Source organism: Schistocerca cancellata, chromosome 4, assembly GCF_023864275.1.
Source record: "Schistocerca cancellata isolate TAMUIC-IGC-003103 chromosome 4, iqSchCanc2.1, whole genome shotgun sequence".
NCBI classification, from domain to species: domain Eukaryota; kingdom Metazoa; phylum Arthropoda; class Insecta; order Orthoptera; family Acrididae; genus Schistocerca; species Schistocerca cancellata.
Genome location: NC_064629.1, coordinates 852,890,921 through 852,916,226, shown reverse-complemented (window position 1 = coordinate 852,916,226; position 25,306 = coordinate 852,890,921). Strand labels below are relative to the sequence as shown.

The following is a 25,306-nucleotide window of genomic DNA, read 5'->3' as shown; positions in this document are numbered from 1 at the left end:
GTAGCCCAGTTAGGTGGCCTGCCCGATCTCCGGACCTTACACCGCTGGATTATCTTCTTTGGGGAGCAGTGAAGGATGCTGTTTACCAACATGAACCAACAACACCAGAGGACATGAAGCAACGCATTATTGATGCTTGTACAGCCATCAAAGAGGAAACAGTAGCACAAAGTAGGGCATCCTTCATCCGCAGAGTGACCCTATGTATGCAAGCCAATGGGCATCACTTCGAGCATGAGATGCGAACGCTATGTTTAGTATGTAGTGCTGGTATCACAGTGGAAGTTTCTACAAAGGGCCATTTTACCCAGTGATGTTAAGAAACATTTGTTTGCAACAATTTGTCATTCAATGCATTAGATAAACATAACATTGATAATTATGTGATAATAAATCTAATTGGTTAAATATGTCCTACCTGAACTTCCCAAATCAAAACATATTTACCTAAACAACGGTAAAACCTTTAGTCCACTTGCTCGTTTCACTAAAACCGTCAACATGAATTTTACTATCATGAGTGAATGATTAACTGTCACTTGCGCTAGATCTACAGTAAAGTAAAGTTTTAACATTGAACGGCATTACCTTTTTAGTAACGGATTAACGATAAGCAAAGTTAATTTTGTGACTAACGTTGCAGTACACAGATATGTTACAGAACCGCATCACCCCTAGCCTATGGGATAAATACCTGCTGGAATGTACGACGTTAATGCAGGATGGCAGCAGACCGTATTATTCTTTTCGGACCTCTTGATAAGTATGGAAGTGTGATTACGCGTGTCAATCACATTGCGATTACGGGCAGCATAGGGTTCACGCCTGAGCCTCAGGACGTGCGCTAGCAGCGCATGTCGGGTGTTTCAAGCGTCAACTTCGCGTCTCAATATCTCGGGATGTAATGGGAATATTGCGATGCAATCAACTCCATTGTGTATGTGCTTTGTCATGCTATGGATTGCTGAAGAAAAAATATAGGAGGTCCATTTAAAAAAAACATAAGTTTGTGTTAAAAAACACATATGCTTTCGTTTTAGAATGTTTCCAAATATGTACATTCATGGGCCCCAGCCCTACATTGATACCGGTGAAAGTCGTTTTCCAATAGCTGTTATTGTTCCAGAGATATTTTGGGTGGACAAGATAGCTGGGACACCCTGTATATAGACTGACTGATGTGTTTTATTTGTGGGAACCAGTTTCTGTGGATATCAAACAGACCAATTAACAACTACATACAATACAAAATACAACACAAATAAAGAGTGCTAGCACAAAAGAGTTCAATGCTCTTTCTATTCAAATTAAATCTGCCATTAATGAACTGTCGAAATTTTAACATCTTGATAAGCAATTCCTAATAAAAAAAATCCATAAATACTGTAAATAAATATCTAAACCAACAGGGATAATTCGTATGAATTGTTAAACCTACAGCTCTGCACCGTTTGCAGTATGTATAATCCTTGTGGACTCTGTTCCCTGGCTTGGGAGAGCTAAGTGGCGACTTCCTTAGGCAAGCACGGCTTCGTCTGTTACCCACATAGGTATTTAACGCAACATAATCTAATGCTATTAAGTAGAACATTTTACAATTGGGTTTTCCTGCCTTTGGATTGTTCTTTATTTCTACAAAGCCTCTATTTTATTTTAAATGTCTGTTAACCTGTCTTATTTGTTCATGTTGCATTCATTATTTAACTAGCTTTGTGTTAATTATCTTTTGTATAGTAGAGTTGTTGACTGACCAGTTCTTGACATTGTATTTCTTAAATCCCATGTCTCCTGCAATAATATTTAAAATAATCTTTGTAAAAAGTATTTGTTGACAAGTACTACTGGCAACAAAAATACTTGCTAATGAAATAAATAAATAAAAGACTGTTAGAAGTAGGTGCAGAAAATCAGATGAAGAGTAGCATGTGAAGACTGCTTGTGATGACACTGGCAATGTAGGTGACAGATGATATGATGGCGGTGGTGGCTAATAGGAGGACAACAATGACAGTGACATGGACAAGAAATGATGATGGTGAAGGTGGTCACCGCTGCCTTGAACTGGGTAATTCAATTCTTAAGAAGTGGAGAATCACAAATCCTTGGATATCACCACTGATAAACATTTCACAAAGAACATACTCAAAAATAAGCACTAGTATATTCATAATGAAGAGACAATGTAAATACAGACACACTGTTAACAATGTACAATGGCCTAGTTTATACCCACTTATCATCCTACAAAACAAACTGCAGAAATGCACGACATATGTATACACACAGGTTACTGACGTTTCAGGAGAAGGCTGTTAGATGCATTGCAAATCTGATCCCAAGACAAACCTACAGGAATAAATTCAGACAACTGAATATCATAACTGCATGACTGTCTCTTCAGTATATATAAGGGCCAGTCAAATGAAAACGAGACAAACTATATAATAAGCATGCCAAGGACGTTTGTAATGGAGGCGGATGTGTGTATGGAAATGCCCTCTATTGGGTATCAAGAAGGAACAGCTTGAACTTTCACCAATGTGCCACTTGTCTGTTACACATCCTTCATGTGCAGTCAGCTGGCTGTGTGTGCATCCAGCTTAACTATGCAGGTTGAAAAAGGGGAACAGCGAGGTGTAGTGCGGTTTTTGACTAAGGAAGGAATGTCAAGAAAATAAATTCATGGCATAATGTCTGCTGCATTTCACAAACACAGTATGTCAAGTGCATGACATACTGCATGAGGAGATTACATGTAATTTAAAGCTAGGCCAGGACAGGCTCATCATGTCATTACCTCCTCTGTCATTGCTGCAATGGATTCTGCCACCAGAAATGACTGACAGCGGATGCTGAAAAACATTCAGTTCGCGTTGGGCATTTGTCACAATATCGTTCCAGCCATCATGACACAGCACCTGAAATTCTAGAAAATCTGTGTGCAGTGGGTCTCCTGTAGCCTGATGGATGAACAGAAAGAGATCAGAATATTGACGCCTCTGCAACACCTGGAATGAAAAATATCGTTTCTTGTCCTATATTGTCGTGGGAGATGAAACATAGTGGTATCATTTTCAGCTGGAGAGGAAATGCCTGAACCAACAACTGAAGTACAAGGATTCATTCCCACAGCAAACATTCAGATCTGTGCACACCAGCACTTGGAAAACCATGATGACCTTTTCGTTGATTGCATAGACTCCTGCTCATTCACTTTCTAAAATACAGCACCACAATTAACACTCAGCAATACATGGACACTCTGCAAAAACTGAAGTGCACCATCGAGCTCAAATGCCTACGAATGTTGACGAAAAACATCTATCTGCTGCAACAAATGGTTCAAATGGCTCTGAGCACTATGGGACTTAACATCTATGGTCATCAGTCCCCTAGAACTTAGAACTACTTAAACATAACTAACCTAAGGACATCACACAACACCCAGTCATCACGAGGCAGAGTATCTGCTGCATGATAATAATAACACACATGGTATCAAGTTCGTTTTGAATATACTGTAGACGTTCCACAGGAAGCCCTTACAGGCCCCATACAGTCTCGATCTCTCCCTATGAGATTTCTCTATTTTTGGAACCCTGAAGAAGGGCATTCGTGAGTTTGCTTCAGATGAAGAGTTAGATGCTTGGGCATGATCGTAGATTTGTAGTGTAATAAATCAAGCCCTGCTGTAGTTTGTCCAGCCCAATACAAATCTGTGATGCCTACTGGTTTTTGGCTGTGTTTGAACTTCTTTTTATTTATAAAGTATTTAATTCATCATTTTGTATATTTATAAAGTGTTCTAGTACTTGGATAAAACTTTTCCTCATACGGATTTTTTCCGTTTATGTATCGATAGCTAAGATGGTAGAGCACTTGCCCGCAAAAGGCAAAGGTCCCGAGTTCGAGTTCGAGTCTTGGTCTAGCACACAATTTTAATCTGCCAGGAAGTTTCATGCAACAATATTATACCACGAAAATTAGTTTTCCAATAAATAGTAGTAACAGCTTGTAAAAGAAAATATTATCACTTATTAGCATTTTACAAAATCGTTTTCATAGGGTTCAAGAAACTTGTTCTATTTATATTTTTATTAATTTAACAATTGATGTCAGATCAAATTTATAATTAAACATAAAGTCAGTAAGTATAGAAATATTCACCTTATTTTGATATTCCTGTCAATCTTTGTCATTATCATTGTTATCTAAAATAACTTACATTTCTGAATTACAGCTATTAAGTTGAAACTGTCTCAATAACAAAAAGTCGAAGTTACCTAGATAGCACTTTGACCTATGGATCTTTCTGGAAGCTTCCAGAACAATTCGCAATTCATGTATATTATCTGTCTTAGTGCCACTGGCTTTCTCACTCCAGTGCTTATTCTGCATCTGAGAGAGTGAACATGATGTTGAAGGTTTTTGATTTGTGTGGTTAAAAAGACAGTCGATTGCTTCTTATCTTTTATGTGCATTCTGAGTTTACATTTTCCTTGTGATTTTGGAGAGTTTTGGTGACTGTGAAATGAATAATGCTAAATGGTATCAGATTGAGAAAAGAAGTGGTTATGCTTTATGTTTGTCATTTACGAATCCCAGGACCTATTGAAATACATTTATGCTATACAGTTATGAAGACCCCCGCTGGACACTGAAGGCATCTGCCAGTTAAGAAATAGTTAAAAATATATGTGAAGGCTCCTCTCTTGAACTTTAGTAAAAATCATTGTTACCAAAGTGATTATCACTCACATGCAACGACATCAACTTTTAATAATTCCAGTATAAGTAGTAAAAGGAGGATCTTTACAGTAATTAACAGCAAAATTTTTTCCTTGAAGGCACTGATCACTTGCCTCTCAGTGGGATAATTGTATTAACAACTACAGCTATTTCTTTTGAAATAAGTAACAATATAGTTATTTTCCATCTGCCTCATCTTCATCCAACTGCCCCTTACATATCTGCAATGAAGCAAATACTATTGCTTAGTTAAACAAAGATATACACTATTGCAAAAGAAAAGATAAGGGCCATTGTTATGTACATACAAAGTGTGTCAATTTAACTGAAGGAGATCCTATAACTGTTTGGTACATTTTGTACAATAAATTACCACTCAAAATAAAATCAATTGAAAAGAAAATTGTATTCAGAAATAAATCAAGAGGTTATTTAGTCTCTTCATCTACATATAACCTATAACAATACCAAGAAGCTGTACAGTAGCGAGGATAGCCTTCAAACAGGCAATTATTAAGATATCTTTGTGTCTATAAACCAGAAATTATAAATATGTTATGTACGCACTTCCTCATTACTTAACAATGATCCCGGTACTGCTTGTTCCTTTTTCATTCGTTCCAGGTGCCTTGTACAGACACATTGTTACAAAGCAAGGCTGTCATAGTGTAAGCTAGTGAAGATTTGTGAGTGAATGTTGCCCATTGAAAAAGTGAAATAGTGGAAGTATGTAACTGTGAAAATGTTGAATTTGTGAATTCATGTGCATATCAAAGTATGATAAATCATGTTTTTGTCTTTTCCAGTTTATGTTATAGAAATCTTGTGTTTGTGCTGGGTATCCATCTAATGGGGATTAAATTAATTTTTGACTAAATTAAAACAAGTCTATGTCATGTTATATGTATAAATATAATTGAAATATATCCTGACTGCATCTTCATAATGGAAACAGTCTACAGGTTAGTGAATGAATGAATTAATGAGTGACAACAGCAACAGTGATGACATGAATGATGAGTGATAAAGGTGACTGAAACAGTAACTTTTTAAATACTTATTACATTTAAGGACCACTACATTTTATACCAGGTTGTTATTTTGGTCTTTGACGACCATCTTCAGACCTGAGTAAAAGCAATTTTCCAAACAAATCAAGCCAACATATGTAAATGGAACTATGTGTTTGGGAAACTGTTAGTACTCAGATCTGAAGATGGTCATCATAGACTAAAATTAATAACCTGGTATACGATATTTTGTTCTGCGATTAGAATAAATATAGAGGTATTTTCTTGGATCACTATAAATTTTTGCTGTGACTATGTCACAATTCATGAAATGGTAACAATGAAAAACACAATTCCATTGATAATTTAAATGATGCAATTGAGGAAGCTTTATATAAATATGGAAATGTTCCTGAGAGCAGCCAGGTTAAGGCCACTTCACACTGGCTGTCACGGCACCAGCAGATCATGGCACCCTCACATCACAGCACTATCACGTCAAGGTGTCTATCACATAATGGTACGTCAAATCAATTCAAGTCATTTAATTTCAATTTGTATGGCTGTTCTCAAACGGTTTTTTCGTGCGAATTGGGATCTTTGCAAGATTATTCTCAACCATTTTTAAGTCTGAAGTGCACATACATAATGGATATAGTGCTGGATTCCACATTTGTACGAGAATGACATTTATTGAACTTAAATGGTTTGCAACTTGCAGGCGTAGCTTGTATGTTAGAGAAGAGACACAGAAGCGCAAGAAAAAAAGAGTGTGAGTTAGAAAAAGTCATTACGTGGTAGACAAGGCAAATTTCACACACTGTACAAGAAGCTCAAGGAAGAGGAATCTGCGTTTTATATCTTAGAAAGTCGAAGCACCCGTTTTTTCATCTATTACGACATACTGCACCCAGAATTACTAAAAGGAACACAGCATTATGAACTGCCATCACATCCCTTGAAAAACTGGTTTGTTTAAGGTTAAGTTAAGTTACCAGTCCACAGACAATTTTTGTGCAATAGTCACATCTCCCTCAATAACTTTCCCTTCAGTATTTATAGGTTTTCTTTACATCTTGCATTTGTCTTTTAATAGTTCAAGTGTCGTATTTGTACTGAGGTTAGTTAAGAAACCACACAATATTGACCACTGATGCTTGCAAAACTGTTTTACACACAATCCCGAGAGCTACTCAACAATGAATAAGACCATCATAAACACATACTTAAACAAACTACTCTAATGCATTATTTTATGTATGCTTCACAAAAAAGCATTTTGCCACTGTTGTAGTGACTGACAGTTTCAGTTCAATTCTTTATGAAACACTACAAACAGTAGATGGATTCTGTCAGCCATCAAAACTTTTTTCCCAAGAAACGTTGATGGTGCTATGACATGACATGACGTTATGTGACGGTCTGCGTGCATGCCATCGTTTGAAATGCATTGCAGAATGTTTTCACATGATGTGACATGATATGACAGGCAGTGAGAATTTGCCTTTAGTCATTCCTTGAGTGAATGAGGCTGTCCCACCCTGGGTGGAGTCTGCAGTTCAGTGAGATGATTATACTATTGAGGTTAGTTTGAAGATTATTTCATCTGCACTCAACAAGCACAATGAGTCAAATCACAAACTTGACACCACATGGCAAGGGATTCAGTCAGTAAATGTGACCCATCAAAAATATCTGAGAGTCACTTTGGATTATAGTCTGATCTACAAACAGCGCCGGCCGTGGTGGCTGAGCAGTTCTAGGCGTTCAGTCCGGAACCATGCGACTGCTACAGTCCCAGGTTCGAATCCTGCCTCGGGCATGGATGTGTGTGATGTCCTTAGGTTAGTTAGGTTTAAGTAGTTCTAAGTTTTAGGGGACTGATGACCACAGCTGTTAAGTACCATTGTACTCAGAGCCATTTGAACCATTTTTGTACAAACAGCATTGAGAGAATACAAGAGTGAAGGTGGTAGCCAGAAATAATACCTGTCTCTAGATCACTGGTAGCATGTGGGGCTCGTGGGGCTCTCGACCATGAACCCTGAGAATGACAGCACTAACAACATGTTACAGTGCTACAGAGTATGCATACCTGGTCTTGTACAAATCTACACTTGCAAACACAGTGGACAAGACACTAAATGAAACATGAAGAAATATTAAAGGTTAAAGAATTTTTAACATTGTGCAGCCCCATCAGCAACTGTGATAATTAAACATATATCATGTCAGCCTCAGTTGCAAATAGAAACCAATCTTTACCTAGGTTTCAACCAAAATAATTTGGCCTTCTTCAGAAGCTATTGCCACTAAACTATTGCATGCCAAAGTTTGGTCATGTCAAGTATAAAACTATAGCACCTTAGTACCCACTCATAAATCTATTTTACTTAGCTGAAGAGAAACAGCAGGCCCCACTGTGTGGATGAGGTCGGTAGGCTGGGAGAGCTGCCCCGGAACTAATTGCAGCAAGGAGCTATGTACCGAGAACCGCCGGTACATAGCTGTAATGACTGCCCGAGTTATTACATCGGCCAGACAGGGAGAACCCTCTCAGCTAGATATGAATAACATATACCCACAAAAAGTGGTGATGGCACGTGTGGCTCGACTTTTGCCAAGCACGTTGTTCAATTGGCCCATGCTCCCAACCCACCAACTAACACAGAGCTATTAAATTGTGAGGTTAAAGACACTAGGCTTGACATCCTTGAGGAGTTGCAAATATTTAAACACCTGTTGCTTGATGAAGAAAACCTACTTAATGACAAGCTACAATTGAGAAATAAGAACTTTTTCTAAGGTTTTGAACCTTTGCTTCACCGGCCCTGATGTTACGGTGCCTTTGTAGTCGCCGGCGCCTGACTCCACTTTCTTTAGTCGAATAGTAATGTATTCAAAATTGAGGAATAATTTTGCCGAGTAATAGCTAGTCCTTCTTACAGGCTCCGAATCCGTTTATAGGGTTCTCGTTCTTCTCAGAAGTAAGTTCGGTTATAGATTACGCCATTAAGAGTTTTAATGGTCATATTCATCCAATTCCTAACGTAAAGGTAGCTACTGTTTATGCATCAATATTTCCAAGTGTGCATGTGCGTGACCATCGGCGGTGCTCGGTACATAACCGCTTGCTGCGATTAGTTCCAGCGCAGCTCTCGCGGCTTACCGACCACGTCCAAACAGTGGGGCCTGCTGTTTCTCCTCAGCTAAGTAATGTAGATTTATAACTAGGTACTACAGTGCTACAGTTTTATACTTAACATGGCCAAAATTTGGCATGCAATATTTTAGTGTCAATAGCTTCTGAAGAAGGCCAAATTATTTTGCCTGAAACCTAGGTAAAGACTGGTTTCTATTTGCAAACTGAGGCTGACGTGATATATGTGTATATTAAAGAATGTTTGAAACAGACGCCACTTGTAAAACTCTACCAACTCGATGCCATAGCGCCTCCAGATATTCGTCATGAGGGAGCTGCCAATGTGTAGAGAACAAATTGGCGTCTTTAGGAAAACCATTCACTGAATGGGCGCATTCCATCAGCCCAAAGGCTGAAGTCCTCAAGACGTTTCCCCACAAACACCTGCAGCTACATCAAGAAAACAACTGTGGCTATTTCAACAAAGAGAATTACTTTACCTGCCTCTCCCTTCAGAAACCTTTACACTTGGTCATGAATAGAATGGGACTGTTTGGAGATAACTCAATCGTCTTCATTCTGGAGTCGCAAGACCGAGGAAGAACATCCAAAAATGGCACTACCACCAACTATGACTGAGAAACACAGCCCTGCATTTTACACAGAAGATCTAATACTTGTGACACTGAGTGCAGTTGAGGTTTCAAGGTTTTGGTCAACAGCAGTGCAGCCTGATAATTATTTCTTTCATTTATTTGTAATGGTAATTATCATGTGTTGTATACGTTTCTGACTTGAATAAAAAATAGTGTGTTCTTGTGTTAGAGTGAACTGAAGTAAATGTTATGGCAAGACAATGAATGTCCCTTGGATCACAGCATACTGGTAATGTAAGCCTTTTCACTCGTTGCTATATAGTTTTCATGCTAATGTTCCTGCTTATTTCCTCATTTCCCCTTGCTTTAAATGTTCAAAAATGTAGAACTGTGCTCTTCACAAATCTCAAAAATTTAGTATAATATGATTTGGCCTACTATGTGTTATAGTTGGACTCAGTCAAATCATGAAAATTACGTGGGATGTAACGGTTTGTGGTAATATTAAATGGAATTAAAACAAAGGCTCAGCTGTAGGTAAAGCAGGTGGTTCATTGGTAAAATACTGGGAAACTGTAGTCAAATCTACGAAGGAATTTGCTTACATACTACATCTGCGATTCATTGGAGAATACTGCGCAAATGTATGAGATCCAAAACAAATACATCTGACAGGGACTCTTTAAAGTGTACAAAGTAGGTCAACATGAATGGTCACAAATTTATTTGATCCAGTGGAGAACATCATAAAAATCTTGAGAAACCAGAATTGCTTGAAGATCGACTGCAGTTACCTTGTGCAAACTTGTAATGAAATTTTAGGAACCAGTGTTAAGTGAGGAATCTAAGAATATACTACAGTTCCCAATTGTATTGACCCTGTAGGAACCGTGACGACAAGAGACTAATTACAATGCGCACAGAAGCATTTAAGCTGTAACGGTTTCCGCGCTCTATACGTGAATGGAGCGTGAAGGAACATCAATATATTGAATAACAGAAAGTACGCACTACCATGCACTCCATTATGGCTTGCGGAGTATGGCTGTAGATCACAGCATAGACACCCTCGACACCTACGCTGAGGAAAGGAGTAGAACCCTCCCTCAGTAATTCCAAAGCCTCCTCCACCGTTAGCTGTGGTATTTCCGCATATCTTACCAACCTTTATGAAAGCAGTGACAATATTCGGGCTTGAATTAATCTGTAGTCACTTGCTGAATGGATGTAAAAGCTTACATCTGCGTATCAGTTTTACATCATATTTCTTCTCTCAGGGCTGCGAAACATTTGCACTGAGGATTATAGCTGCCTTCTTATAGTTGAACTTACAAAAAATATTACATTACCATGCCGTGAATGCTGTTCTTATACTGTCTTGCTTTACAGCATCGTTGAGGTAATCGATACTAAAATCTCTTACCAGGGGAAACCACAATCTAGTGTAATTAACTTGGTTCAGTTCATGTATTCGCCGAAAGATGGCGCTATATGTAGTGGCGGATTGATCGCATAGGTTAAGCGGGGTAGTGTTAGTTTGATGTGTACTGTGTTGAAGTTTTTGTATTTTCGTTACAGTGAAAATAAAGTGACATGATTTTGAGATGTTTTGTGTTGACGGTAATTTAGAACAAAGTTAATTAGTGCATGGAGTTTAATTAAACATTTCGTCGGTCCCTTGAGGGATTCGGTATTTCCTTTCGTTCGAGGTAAGTTGAGCGAGGGTTGTTTTCCTTATAAATTGTATGGAAAATTGGTACTTGCTGTCAGTGAACTAAGTGATATGATACTCATAATATCCGTATACTTCGGTCGTCTTGTACAAGATTATTAAGAGCAGTAAATCAGTGCAACATAGACGCGAAGGCAGCTGTTCTGGTTGTTGGTACAACATTCTTGTTTTGAAACTAATTGATGCCTACATTCCAGCTTTGCCATGCTAGAATGCGATAAAACTATCATATTACACTTTTGAGTAATTTCTGTGAGATAATGAGTGTGGGAAGTTATGGAATAAAAATGAAGCAACTTTACCGCTTTGAAAGAGGTTAGCCTATTTCCACATGTTGTTCTTTCTCTAATCATTGCATATATCCTTGATAGTAGCGTTCGTTGTAGGGGCCTTTGTAATTTTGTGGGTAACATTGTTGCTACCACTGTCATAAGAGTTGGGAAGTGCTTTCTTAACATCAGTTGTTGTCTGGCAATTTACCAGGGAAACGCAATCGAAGTAACCTGTTTGGATAGCGATAACATTGTTGATAAAGCGAAATCCAGTAGTGATTCCTGAGGGTGTCTTGACGTTTGATGACCTACAGATTTTAGTCAAAAATTTTATTTTATATTACTGTTAAGGAGTAAATGTATTAGCATGTAAGCATAAGAACCCTTAGGTAACTGAAGAGGCAATGTGTTTGGTTTTCAACTTACCACGATATTCTTCCTGGACCTACTAACTGAATGATATAGTGTGCTGGTAAGACACTGAACGCCCATTCAGGAGGACAACAGTTCAACTTTTCATCTGGCCATCAAAAGCATAAATAAATCTGTTGTTATGCTGGGTGCTCCTCTACTGGAATACTAATAAAATGACAAAATACTGGAGGGATGCAATGCAGAAATACATACCCACACAGGCACCAGTAAAGATTACCAATTTAATTATTCTGAGATAAGTTTAGTTCCTAAAAGTAATGTCATTATGCACCTAAAAATAGGCAGCCTGTCAGTAGGAATGTTGAACCAGCTAAATGAAATGGAAGTATTCCTGGAGAACATGGAGTCTATAGAAGTTAAATGCTTAAATGAACACTGGCTTAAAAGTGACAATATCGGCTTGATTAATTCACTCACCAGCTGCAATTTAGCAGCAAGTTTCTGTAGAAAAGAATGGGTTTGGAAATTCATGCTTTCTAGTAGTACAGTCACTAATCTTTGAATTTAGACAGACTTTTAGGTACTTGAATGAGGAACAATTATTTGAAAGTTACTGCATAGAATTTTAGGAATGTGGCATTTATTATTAGCATATGCCATATCACTGGCTATTCAGTCACGTGTGCATTTCTAGATAGATTTAATACTTTGCTGAGTAGGTTGCAGGCAGACAAGTTATGTAAGAAAAGTCATTATTTGTGCTGACTTCAACGTAGATATGAATTGACGACAGGTTTGCCATTTCTCTTGAGAATTAATACTAAATTTTAGTGAATATAGTAAAGTAGCAGTATCTGCTGCAACATGTTGTTGTTGTTGTTGTGGTCTTCAGTCCTGAGACTGGTTTGATGCAGCTCTCCATGCTATTCTATCCTGTGCAAGCTTCTTCATCTCCCAGTACCTACTGCAACCTACATCCTTCAGAATCTGCTTAGTGTATTCATCTCTTGGTCTCCCCCTACGATTTTTACCCTCCACACTGCCCTCCAATACTAAATTGGTGATCCCTTGATGCCTCAGAACATGTCCTACCAACCGATCTCTTCTTCTGGTCAAGTTGTGCCACAAACTTCTCTTCTCCCCAATCCTATTCAATACTTCCTCATTAGTTATGTGATCTACCCATCTAATCTTCAGCATTCTTCTGTAGCACCACATTTCGAAAGCTTCTATTCTCTTCTTGTCCAAACTATTTACCGTCCATGTTTCACTTCCATACATGGCTACACTCCATACAAATACTTTCAGAAATGACTTCCTGATACTTAAATCCATACTCGATGTTAACAAATTTTTTTTCTTCAGAAACACTTTCCTTGCCATTGCCAGTCTACATTTTATATCCTCTCTACTTCGACCATCATCAGTTATTTTGCTCCCCAAATAGCAAAACTCCTTTACTACTTTAAGTGCCTCATTTCCTAATCTAATTCCCTCAGCATCACCCGACTTAATTAGACTACATTCCATGATCCTCGTTTTGCTTTTGTTGATGTTCATCTTATATCCTCCCTTCAAGATACCATCCATTCCGTTCAACTGCTCTTCCAAGTCCTTTGCTCTCTCTGACAGAATTACAATGTCATCGGCGAACCTCAAAGTTTTTATTTCTTCTCCATGGATTTTAATACCTACTCCGAATTTTTCTTTTGTTTCCTTTACTGCTGCAACATATATGGATAATATTGTAAGCAATATCAATTGTAGTGCTCCAGGAAACTTCATTTTTGACTTCAAAATATCTGACATTCCACCTTTTTTATCTCATTGCCAGATTGAGATAAAACCTATACAGTGAAAAAGTGCTTGTAACTTAAGTCAATGAAATGTGAATAAGTTATATTTGCCTCAGATTTGAATGAAAAACTTTGGTAATTCAGTAACCACTGTTTAGTAAACACTAACTGCCATGCTTTTGTACTAGAATTCTTGAGGATTTTCAGTGAAAGTTTCTCCTTCATGTTGGTACTGACATGCACAATAAAACAAAATCATGGGTAACTGACGGCAAAAAGATCCTAAGCATTAGAAAGAGGAAACTGCACATGGAAGCAAAGAACTACTGTAATGTGAAATTTCTCATGTGAACAAATACAAAAGAATTTTTGACAGTGTTGTTAAACAGACAAATCAAACAGTAAATTCATCTTAAATGCAATAAACAAATCAAAAGAGCTATGTCAGATTGTCAAGATTGTTGTAGGTACTGAGAAACCTATACATTTTATCCCTAAATTAGAAACTGATGAACATACAAAGTTTTGCCAGATCTATGAAGAATTTAACAGGTGTTTTATGACTTGAGACAAAACGAATGACTTTCCCTCACATAAATCACAGTACAATGCAACACAGATCTGGAGAATTTAGATTTACTCTTTCATCCTGCTGTGAAGTACCTGGACTTATACAGTTCTTAAAAATGTTAAAATTGTGAACTGGGATGAAATTCCAACAAAGGTAATAAAAGCAGGATGTCATAAGATACATCAGTTCTGCCAAATAATGAGTCTATCATCTGCTTTCTGAACAGTCTGAATTGAGTGAACAGTGTGTAATCAGTTAGGAAAGTATAACAAAAAAACATTCTGAACTGTCTGTATGGATTTAGGAAAGGGCGAGGTACTGTGCACAAAAGATGCTCAAAATCATGCTGTAAGAGTAATAAGTGGTGCTCACCCCTGATCATCGTGTAGACACCTTTTTAAGGAGTTGGGCATTCTAACTGCTGCTTCCTTATGAATTTTGTTGTAAATAAATTCTTCATTTGTATGGCCGTATTGTCTGTAGTTGCTGAGAGAAGTTCTGTTCCATTGTTAAAAGTACAAGAAAATGAGGTTTTTTTTTCCCCCAGACACATTTAGCTTTATTGAATGAAGCATGATCAGTGTTGGTAATTTCTGCTTGGTTTTTCATCTACATCAGAGAATGCCATCTGCTAGCACGTTTTTGGCTTCTTTCTTCATTAGGCATTGATAATTGTGGTCTTCATTTTATGCTGATTTGCAGAACTATGCCTTTTTGACGTTTTAACACAGTATAATTTTGTACATCACTGTTCACTATTTATTTGTATACAAAAATGTTGCAGTTATAACACCTCGTTTGATAGGAAATCATTATCATCATTGTTCATTGAAACAATATATGAAAAAATTATAAAATATCTGGCTTAGCTGTTGCAACAACTCTTTCTGACCCACTTAATTTTCTTTGTAGAGCAGTATGCTGCCAACAATTGGAATCCAAACTGCAGTCATAGCCAGACGAATAGACACGCATGACTGATCCAAGTCAATACGAGTCAGAGAAATGAAAACAAACCCAAGAAAATAATTTTACAATCTGACCTACACATTTGTGTGAATCTGGGCTGAAGGGGACACACAAAAACTTCTCAAGGACTGATCACATGGACTGCGTAGTGAAGCAATTAAATAGCTTTCTTTATGTGAAGAGAGTTCAAAAAAAGTATGTAACTGATGTAGCTGTTAAAAAGAAAGTTTCACATGCTTATTATATATCAGTTGTTACATACAGTGTAATTTTCTCAAAGTGTTCAAAAACTATTGAAAAACACATGGTCATTTTCATTGCCCATCCCCAATAGAAACTCTTTGTTAGCAGGATATTAGACCCTCATTTTTCATTTGTACTGCACACCTCTGTGGAATAAATTTATTTTTGACCTTATCTGCTTTGGCCGAGATTATTATGCTATAGGACACTACCGAGTGAATGTATGCGTAGTATGCTACTAATCCCATCTAAAGGTCAACACAGTGACAGGCTTTTATGTACAGCATAGACAGAACTGACCTTTGCGGTTCATTTATACACATGCTGATGATGCCTCTGTTTATTATCTATTTGGATGAATTGCTCATGGAGTGTCATCCAGTGTATGCAGATTGATGTCTAGTTATGTGACTTGTCATTTTTATTTGTTAGCAATCATATGTAATATACGTCTTTGCAGGATTAAAGTTTAAACTGTTTGCTGTGAACCAGTTGTATGCCTGGATGGCATCATCTTTGGACTAATGATTCTCTTTCCCTGAACTGTATTGCTCAAATTCATAATCCCACAAGACATCGTGGAAAGGAAATATGCACAATAAACCAGCTCAAGTGTATTACAAGTGCTGAAGATAGCACTAAAAATATTTTAAATCTAGGTGAATTCAGCTTCAGGTGGAGGTTGTGAATATTCTTTTCAGAAATGCCTCAACCTTCTCCACTTCACCAATGATGCCATCCATCTTCAAAAGGAAGTGGAATGTCATCCAGCAGAAGTACTATTGGGAAGCCAAACATAACGTTTCATTGCAGCTAAGTCTGCGCATTATTTATAGTGACAGACTGATTTCCTATTACTTTATTACACTAATCCTGGCCACATACTGTAACAATATGCTTGTAACATTGACAGACGCAAAGCCATTTCCTGTTACTTAACAATATAAGTGTTCTACTTCATATCACAGTAACAAGAATGAAAACTTTCCTGGCTTGTTTAACATTATAATTTATGCCAGATTTTGTTTTTTAAGTAGGGACAGCTGCTAAAATAAGCATTTTGTTTCAAAAACTTTCGTGAAACGTGTAAGATGAATTATAATTCAGGTAATGCAAACTTGACAAGAAGTAATGATTGAACAAGAAAGATCCTCTTTAAATTGGGAGTTTTACTTATTATTCTTTGCTATTGTTGTACTGAGATTTGTGTTGCCTATATTGCTTTAATTTTATTTTGAGAGTCATGTGTCATATTGACAAAACACACAGTCCTACTCTTAGCCTTTCTCACAATTCTGCGTAACAACTTACGTCATTCATGTTGTGATACCAAAGTGAAGGTACTCTGCAGTAGATATGGAAGCCAAATGACTTGTCCCCTTATGGGGCCCACACTCTTTCGTAAGTTCGTGCATGGTGAGTACGAGGCCCCAGGCTGTTGCAACACCTATGTCGTTTTCTGTGCTGCAGTCTCTCATTGTACCATTTCCTAGGTTCTGCTTTCCTTTCTTAGAATACTCGTTCGTTTGCTTTACATCACCTATTGGCTGAAGTAAGTTTTGGTCACCTTTTGGGTTTGACCCATTTTTGTTTTTCTGTTGTGTCGACAAACTGTGGAAGAACATCTTATATGCCACATACTGAATGCAGTGTTAAAGATCATGTGGAAAATTTGAGTCTTTGGGAAGAATGCACAGAGGATTGTGAGTGATTAAAACCTACTATTCCATACAATGTCTTCAGACATGTGTTCATCTGTGTGACATAACAGTTACCATTACCCCACACAAAACTCTGAATATCGTCCAAGGGGCACAGAGACATTATGCTTCAGGCGAGGAGCTATATGCTAATCAAGAGCGGTGAGGCATACATTTTATCAGATGCACCCAAAAAGTTCCCAAAAGTAATCTTAATAATAATAATAATAATAATAAAGTGTGCCGTTATCTTAGCCTTTGAAGAGAATCTACTCCAGGAAAAATTTGTCATGGTATACAGGCGTGACGTGAAACCCTACGTCCCAGCACCCGTGAGGTGCGTCTAGTGCATACCCTTTGGTCATGCCACTGCATGGCGTATTCCAAAATGCGTTAACTGTGGACAACCACTCCATGAACCAACCATCTTTGTGTGTCAATTGCATGGATCACCATCCTCAATGTTCACCTGCTTGCCCAATCTTATAAATACAGGAATATAAATCTGTTGACCGTCTGTCATACACTGAGGCAAGAAAAAAATGAATGCCTACAGCTTGTTGACATGATGATCATTTATGCAAAAGTCACAACTATCAACCCTATTACCCCAATCATTTCCAAACCAGTTCTCCTACTGCCTTCCTCTCTTGGGGTTCTCACACCACAATCTGCAGGAACAACTTTCCACACACACCTGAAGAAGCAGCATTCTCCACTGGCATCTACCAGCGGCAGGCCTTGCGCTCGGGACTCCTCCCCAGAAGCCCACGTTTCAAAGGCCCAACACAACCAATGGCTGAAGGAACTGCTGCCTGTGGGTCTTGGGGGCTACCTGCTCTTTATCAGGCGGGGGGGGGGGAGGGGATCCAAGCTTATTGTGGATAGGTCCTTGCAAGAATCTTGGCCACCAAGGGCTGCATTGGAGCGCAAGAAGAATAATAATTGGGACAAAGATACTCTGGTGGCCTGAAGGGACCCAATCCCCCTTGTGATCAGATTCTGAACCAATTCTGATTGATGTGGCTCCATACCCTTTTGTGACAAACAGTGGTCCTGGTGCATGACCAGTCCTCGTGGCCCTCTCAAGCATAACCTGGACACCCATGATGTGGTAATTCTGTGTAATCATAATGGATATTACTGTCACCTGCCAGAACTACACCACCTTATTTCCTCCCCTTCTGAAATTAGCATTGCTTTATAAGAAACACGCTTCACTGATTGCCCACCACTCCATGGTTATCATGCGTTCTGTAGGATCTGTGCTGCCCCATCAGGGAGGCAAGGGGTGGGGTTGGAAACACTGTACATTGGTTCACACAGATGTTGTCAGTAAGTAGAGTCTCCTCCTAACCAGATTGGTCGAAGCGGATTCAGATGAATTCAGTGATCACTATTTGCATTGTTCATTTACCTCCAGACAGGCCACTTACATACATTGAGTAGACCACATTAATCCAACAACTTTCCTTCATTTTTCTCGTACTTGGGGACATCAGTGCCCACCACTCCCTGTGGGGGAGTGCCTCTTAGTCTGGTGGAGCCTTCTAATTGACCAGCTTCTTACCAACCATGACATGTCTCTCCTCAGTGATGGTACTCCTGTCCACGTCAGTGCTGCCCATAGCACCTTTTCAGCTATTGACCCCTGTCAGATTGCATAGACAATGTTGTCAAGATGTCTCCGATACAAACACCAATACTGCTGGAACTGCTATTCGCATTTCTACAGGTTCTCTCCATCCCCTGCCTGTGCAATGGGGTACCATCGATACAGCAGTAGCTGTTCAGGATTGCGAAGAACCTTGCAAAGTTTCAAGTGACTTTTTTCGCAGACCAATCTTATCACTTTCAAGTGACTTGGTGCTAAGGTTTCATATCTAAATAAATGCAGTAAGAAGAAATGCTAGGAGGGCTGTGTCTCCTTCCTGGGAACTTACGCATCTTCATCACAGGTGTATGGCCAGGCTCCCTAGTCTTCTGGCCAGCAAAGATCCCGAACTGTAATGGGTCTCTTCCTTTGGGATGGTCTCTGTTCTGCTCTGTCAACTCTTGCTGCGTACCTTGTGACCCACTTTGCATCAACTTCCTCCTCTTATGCGGCTGCCTTCCGGATGCATAAGTGACAAATGGAAGACTTGCCCCCATGTTTCACCCACAGCATGACAAAATATATTCACTGACAGGGAGTTGCTTCAGGCTCTTGCTTCATCTCATTATTCCATTCATTGTTGGGTGTTACAATATTTGATTGTTACTCAAGGGCATCATGTGCTCAGGGTCTTACTCTATACCTGCCTCAATGTTGATTTCCCTTCGCGATGGCGAGATAGTAGCACAGTTCCAACAGTTTGGCTGGGCAAAACCCCACAAATCCATTGACAGTTGCCAGCCCATTAGCCTAACCAATACGCTTTGCAAGCTGCTTGTAAGGATGGTTGCCTGCGAGTCATGCTGGGTTGTCAATTCTCGGGGACTTTTGTCCCCATGTCACTGTGGTTTCAGGAAGGGACAATCCACAATCAGTGATCTGGTTAGGTTGTGAACAGCAGTTTAACAGCTTTTTTCTGAACACTGTCACCTCATTGCTGACTTTTATTGTCCTACTTCAAGGCGTTTGACACCACTACCTACAAATTTTTGTCGGTTTTTACCCCCCCCCCCCCCCCCCCTCCTCTTCTGGCTTGGAATTGGCACTTCAATCAGCTTTCAATAGCTCTAAGAGAGTGACATCATGCTGGGCTCCATGCTGAATGTAACTCTATTCCTCATTACCATCCCTCAGCTACTGACCTCTGTCAGGCCATTGGTCAACCCTGCAGTATTTGTCGATGACTTTTTTATTTGGTACAGATCTCACTGTGAATGCCAGCTCCAAGGTGCCATCCAACAGACTTCTGCTTGGGCCCTTTCCCATTGTTTCCATTTCTCTCGTGCCAAGACGCAGGTTGTGCATTTCTGTCATCGTACCATGGTCTGTAATGACCCATAACTCTACTTGAGTACATAGTGCTCAGACGTTCTTTCAAAGTCCCAATTTGTGGGACTTCTCTTTGACAAGAACTTGACTTGGCTACCTCATATTCATCAATTGAAGATTAACTGCATGTGAAAGCTTAATGTTCTGTGCTTCCTTGCCCACACCTCTTGGGATACAGATTGCACTACTCTCCCTAATATCTGCTGGGCTCTGGTCCGGTCTGGATTATACTGTAGTTGGCACGGTTATGGCTTGGCGGTGCCTTCAGCTTTGAAATTATTAGACCTAGCCCATTATTGTGGAGTTTGGCTGGTCACTGGCACCTTCCGGACTAGTCCCCTAAACAGTCCCTGCCGAAGTGAGGATCTTGCTTGCCTTTAGTTGCGGCAGTATCAACTCATGCTCACCTATGAAACTGCCAATCGACAATTTCGTGATCATCCGACATATCCTATTTGTTCGGATACATGGATCCCAGTACTCCACCTCATGTGGGATTACCAGTTGGAATGCGCTGTGTAGCCTTCTGCCAGAACTTCCACGTGGTTGGTACCCTCTCCACTAATTAGGATGGATCTATGTCAGAGACCTAATGCTTGTCACCTCACTATCTTTTGGCATTTGTTCCTTTCAGTTCTTCAGTAGCGTCAGGGTGCTACTGCATTTTATACTGACAGCTCTAAAACTATGGATAGGATGGGTTATGCTTTTACATCTCCCGCCAGTCAGGAATACCCTTCTTTGTCAGGAACAGGTAGTGCTTCTATGAGAGAAATGTTGGCCATTAACAGAGCCCTCGTTTTAGTAAACAGGCACCACATTACAATATGTGGTGGCTCAATGAGCAGTTTCTGAGCTGTTTACGGATGTTATTCTTGTCACACTGTAATACCTGCGATTCATGACCTTTTCCAGATACTTAATCATACTGTCTGCTTGGCCGTCTTCCTCTGGGTCCCAAGTCATGTGGGTATCCCAGGTAATTGACTGGCAGACTATTTGGCTAGAGAAGCAGTTACTCACCTTGTATTCGCATTCACAATCCTAGTGTGACAGCGTGGTTTAGTTGTCTGTGTACAGAAAATGGCCACTCACCTTGCAGTGATACCTTCTGATGTCCAATGCACATGCCAGTCCTGTTAGAAAATGGATAATGTTTCTCTACTGGAGAAGTTATAGTAGAACCAGCAGGACTACATGTGTCTACTGGTTGCACTAAGTATTTTAGTTTCAGGTTAACTGAGCTATTAAAGGATGAATAGTCAGTAATTTGTGAGTGAAAACTTCAATTTGTTGTTACTTGCTTGATACAAAACACTGCAAATCCAGTGCTAATCTTAAGTTACAGTTTCGACACACACACACACACACACACACACACACACACACACACACACACTCACTCTGTCACTTGTAATAGCCAGCTTATGGTACCTAACGGAACTTTTTACCAGGAAGATTATAAAAAGGATAATCTATGACAGATTGCTTGCTCGTATATTCCCCAACTCAATCCCTTTGAATGTTACGTTCTTGGTCCCGACTTACACAATACGCCACACGAATTTTAGTTAATTTTCAAGTCACAGTTCACATATAAAATCCGGAATTCTGCGTTCATCTTTCTTACTCATTCGTGTTCACTTTGCGGCACTCCATGCTGAAGTTAAACTCAAAATTATGCAACATTATCATATTGATTCAGAGTTCCTAATACACACCTCCAAACATGATGAGGGTTGAGGTATGAACTGAATAGAGACTGCACAAAGCCAGTTCTTTAGCCCATGTAATATGCACGATCATACTCTCTTCTCATTGGCTGAGAAACATTACAGCCAATGGTCTGTCAGTATAAGTCTGCACTATCCCGTGTCTCTTGCATTGCACCAATCACAACTTAATAACGTTTATGAACAATTTATTAAATGAAATTTAGAAAATCCACAAATATCAAACTAATGCCCTTTTTAAATAACTGAGTTATTGTAAAAAGGTTCATGTTTCTCAGTATATAAATCGGCGACATAAACTTTACAAATTTCCCCTGAGCATATGATTCAGTCTCCGTACAGATGCTATGCCCACGCTATCATTTACTCAGTTAACAGGCATAACAATATTCATTTATTATATTAATTTGCATTCACATTAATAATTAAGTATATTAAATCAGCAATTATTAATAAAAGAAGAAATATTCACAGAAGATACAATTTCATTTCCAAAGTATGTTGTTTTGATGGCTCAGGATTTCATAGTCTGTATGATGCTGACAAATTTTGGTCACAGCACATACTACTTGGAACAAACAGGCTTGCTCGATCATAAGCGTACATCTGTCATGCTAGAACCATGACTTACAGTGTGTATGAAGCTATCTGCTCATGTCAGATGTCTAGAGATGCGACTAAAGAATTTTTGCAAACAAATTTGTAATAATTATAATAATATCTCGACTATTTTCTAAATTATAATGGATTTCCAGAATTGGACTTACTAAACTAAAATATATAATGCTCACTTCAGACTGCGTGTTTTACAAAATTTCCTTTTTTTTGTTTCAGATTATTTACAAAAGTCATGTTGTATACACATTCGCTTTGCAACAACAAAATTTACTTATGTTTTCAAAATACTTCAAATTATTTTAAATCGTTTTTAGTTAAGCACTGAATTTCAGTAATCATTAAATGTTAATGACTTTAATTCTTCTCTAAGGTTTTCAATTTTGTGTCACTCCTCCAGTATAATTTTTATGGGTTCTAGTAAGCTCACCATTGGGTAACTGTCAAGCCTCATGCGTGAAGTGTTCGGGAGTGGAAGCAGACTTTAATGCATTATAAACTTATAAACTACTCTGCATGTGAGGACAGTCTTTGCCCTCCCTACCTCCCTCCCCCATGCAAATTTACGCATGGCATGGTTGTCAGTGGACACAAACTCAAAATAGTCAGAAATTACAAATACAAAACTGTTTGCAGTCGAACAATGTGTTAACTAGTGTATGTTGAAAAGCGTAGAACTCAAAAATGAGCTAGATGGTCAGTAATGATAAAATACTTAATTAAAAGAAAAACAACAGCTTGTTGGAAATTGTGTCTTTCTTTGCATTTATTGAGGCTGTGGTGCCCACCGAGAAGAAACCAGTTTTGATTGTAGTTTAGTTGGGGCTTGCTGGCAGATAAAACTGTATGTGGGACTAGGACTTGAAGTCACAACTTTGTTTTTTGTGGGCAAATGCTCTTACCGACGGAGATAGCCAGCCATGACTCAACACAGCTTTAATCAGCCGGAAAGTTTAAAGATAGCGCACTCTCCACTGAAGTGTGAAATATTCATTCTGGAGTAGGTTTTTTTCATTTTTTATGTAAATCCGTAATTGGGAGACTAGTTTGTTTGTCCATTTTGAAGTGCACAGCTTCCATTTTTTTCCTGTTTACATACTTAATGCAGTTTTTCATTATTGCTCAATGTCAATGTTCCCTCACTGTTAGCTTTACCATGATGAAAACAAATGTAGTGGCAGTCACCAAGCTGAGGTGGGAGGAGGAAACATTTGGCATTGAAAGGGTTGGTTCTCCTTGTTGGTGTGCCTTAGAGGAGTAATCCTCGTAAACATTGACTTTGCAAGACTTTCTCTCTCTTCGAACATGCTGTGAGTCATGAACAGCAGTGATCATATGTATATGGTGCACAATGCAATCCTTTGCTATTTACTTACATGAACAAGTGGGTTACTTTGCATGTGACCAAACAAGCAGTATGAAGCCATTTCCACCAGGTGCTATCAAATGGCAGCAGATGAATCTCCAGAGCAGTGTAGAATTTTGGAATGTGTTTTACGCTCGCATATTATGACATTTCTGGAGACCGAAAATCTCGTTTATAGAAACCAACGTGGATTCAGAAAATGGATGAGTATGTGAAACCAAACTGGCTCTGTTAGTCAATAAATCTCAAAAGTCAGTAGTGCCCAGGTTTGTGCATTTTTGACGCCCGGAAGGCCTCAGGTACAACTGTGTGCTGCCACTGATGAACAGAATACAAGTGTATGGTATATCAAACCAGTTGTGCGGTTGAAGTGTTTCTAAAAACAGAACATAGCACGTCATTCACAGTGGACACAAATCTTTGTGTGTAAACATAACTTTGGGCATATCTCAGGGATGTGTTGTAGGGCCATTACATTTCATAATACATTCAAATGACCCGGTGGATAGCAATGGAAGTACCAAAGGATTTTTGTGGATGGTGATGTTGTATACAGAGAAGCTGCACTGCTAAAAACCTGTAAGGAAATGCAGGAAGACCGTCAGAGGATAGGTGTTTGGTGCAGGGATTGGCAGTTGACTCCTGACATAAACAGATACAACATATTAAATACAGGGAGAAAGACTCGTTATTGCGGAACAATCACTGGAAGTAGTCACATCCATTAACTATCTGGCTTTATGTATACAGAGTGATTTAAAGTGGAACAACCACATAAAAGTAATTACAGGTAAGACAGATGACAGGCTGGGACTCATTGGTAGAATCCTCAGATAGCTTGCAAACCCTTGATTCAGTCGATATCTGACTATTGCTCTGCAGTCTGGAATCCATACCAGATAGAACTGGTAGAGGAAATTGAGAAGATCCACAGAAGAGCTGTGTGTTTCCTTTAATGAGCAAAAAAGTGTTACAGAGGTGCCCAACTAACTGCAGTGGTAGACGCTATAAGATAGGTGTTGTGCATCACAGTTTGGTTTACTGCCATAAATTTCAAGAGTGTGCATTCCTGGAAGAAGTAACAATATATTGATTCCTCCTATGTATATTTCAAGAAAAAGACCCTGAATGGAAAATTTGAGTCAGGGTTTTGAGGTGGCTTACAAACAGTCACTCTTCCCATGAACCATTTGTGACTGGAACATAAAAGGGGGGAAGTGACAGTGGCACACGAACCACATACTGTCACCTACTGTTGGGTGACTTATGGAGTATGGATGTAAATTGTTTGACAGAGCAACATGATGCCATAAAGTCAGGGCTTTTGAATATTGTATCTATCATGACAGCAAACTGTGCATAGTGACAGTAGACTGTTTCTGTATGCAAGCAGACTGTCCAGAGTGGAGAAAATATCTTATGAGCACATGCAAATGAAACATTTTAGTGCACTT

General features: G+C 39.0%; 1 protein-coding gene across 8 annotated transcripts in view; it reads left to right on the top strand.

Moving 5' to 3' along the window:
* The first annotated feature begins 10,935 nt into the window (after positions 1-10,935).
* LOC126184970 (regulator of G-protein signaling 7) overlaps positions 10,936-25,306 on the top strand; it is a 278,200-nt gene continuing 263,829 nt past the window's right edge. For all 8 annotated transcript variants that reach the window (XR_007536919.1, XR_007536918.1, XR_007536923.1 and 5 more), the window contains exon 1: positions 10,936-11,206. The gene's annotated coding sequence lies outside the window, so the exon portion shown is untranslated. The remainder of the gene's footprint in view (positions 11,207-25,306) is intronic.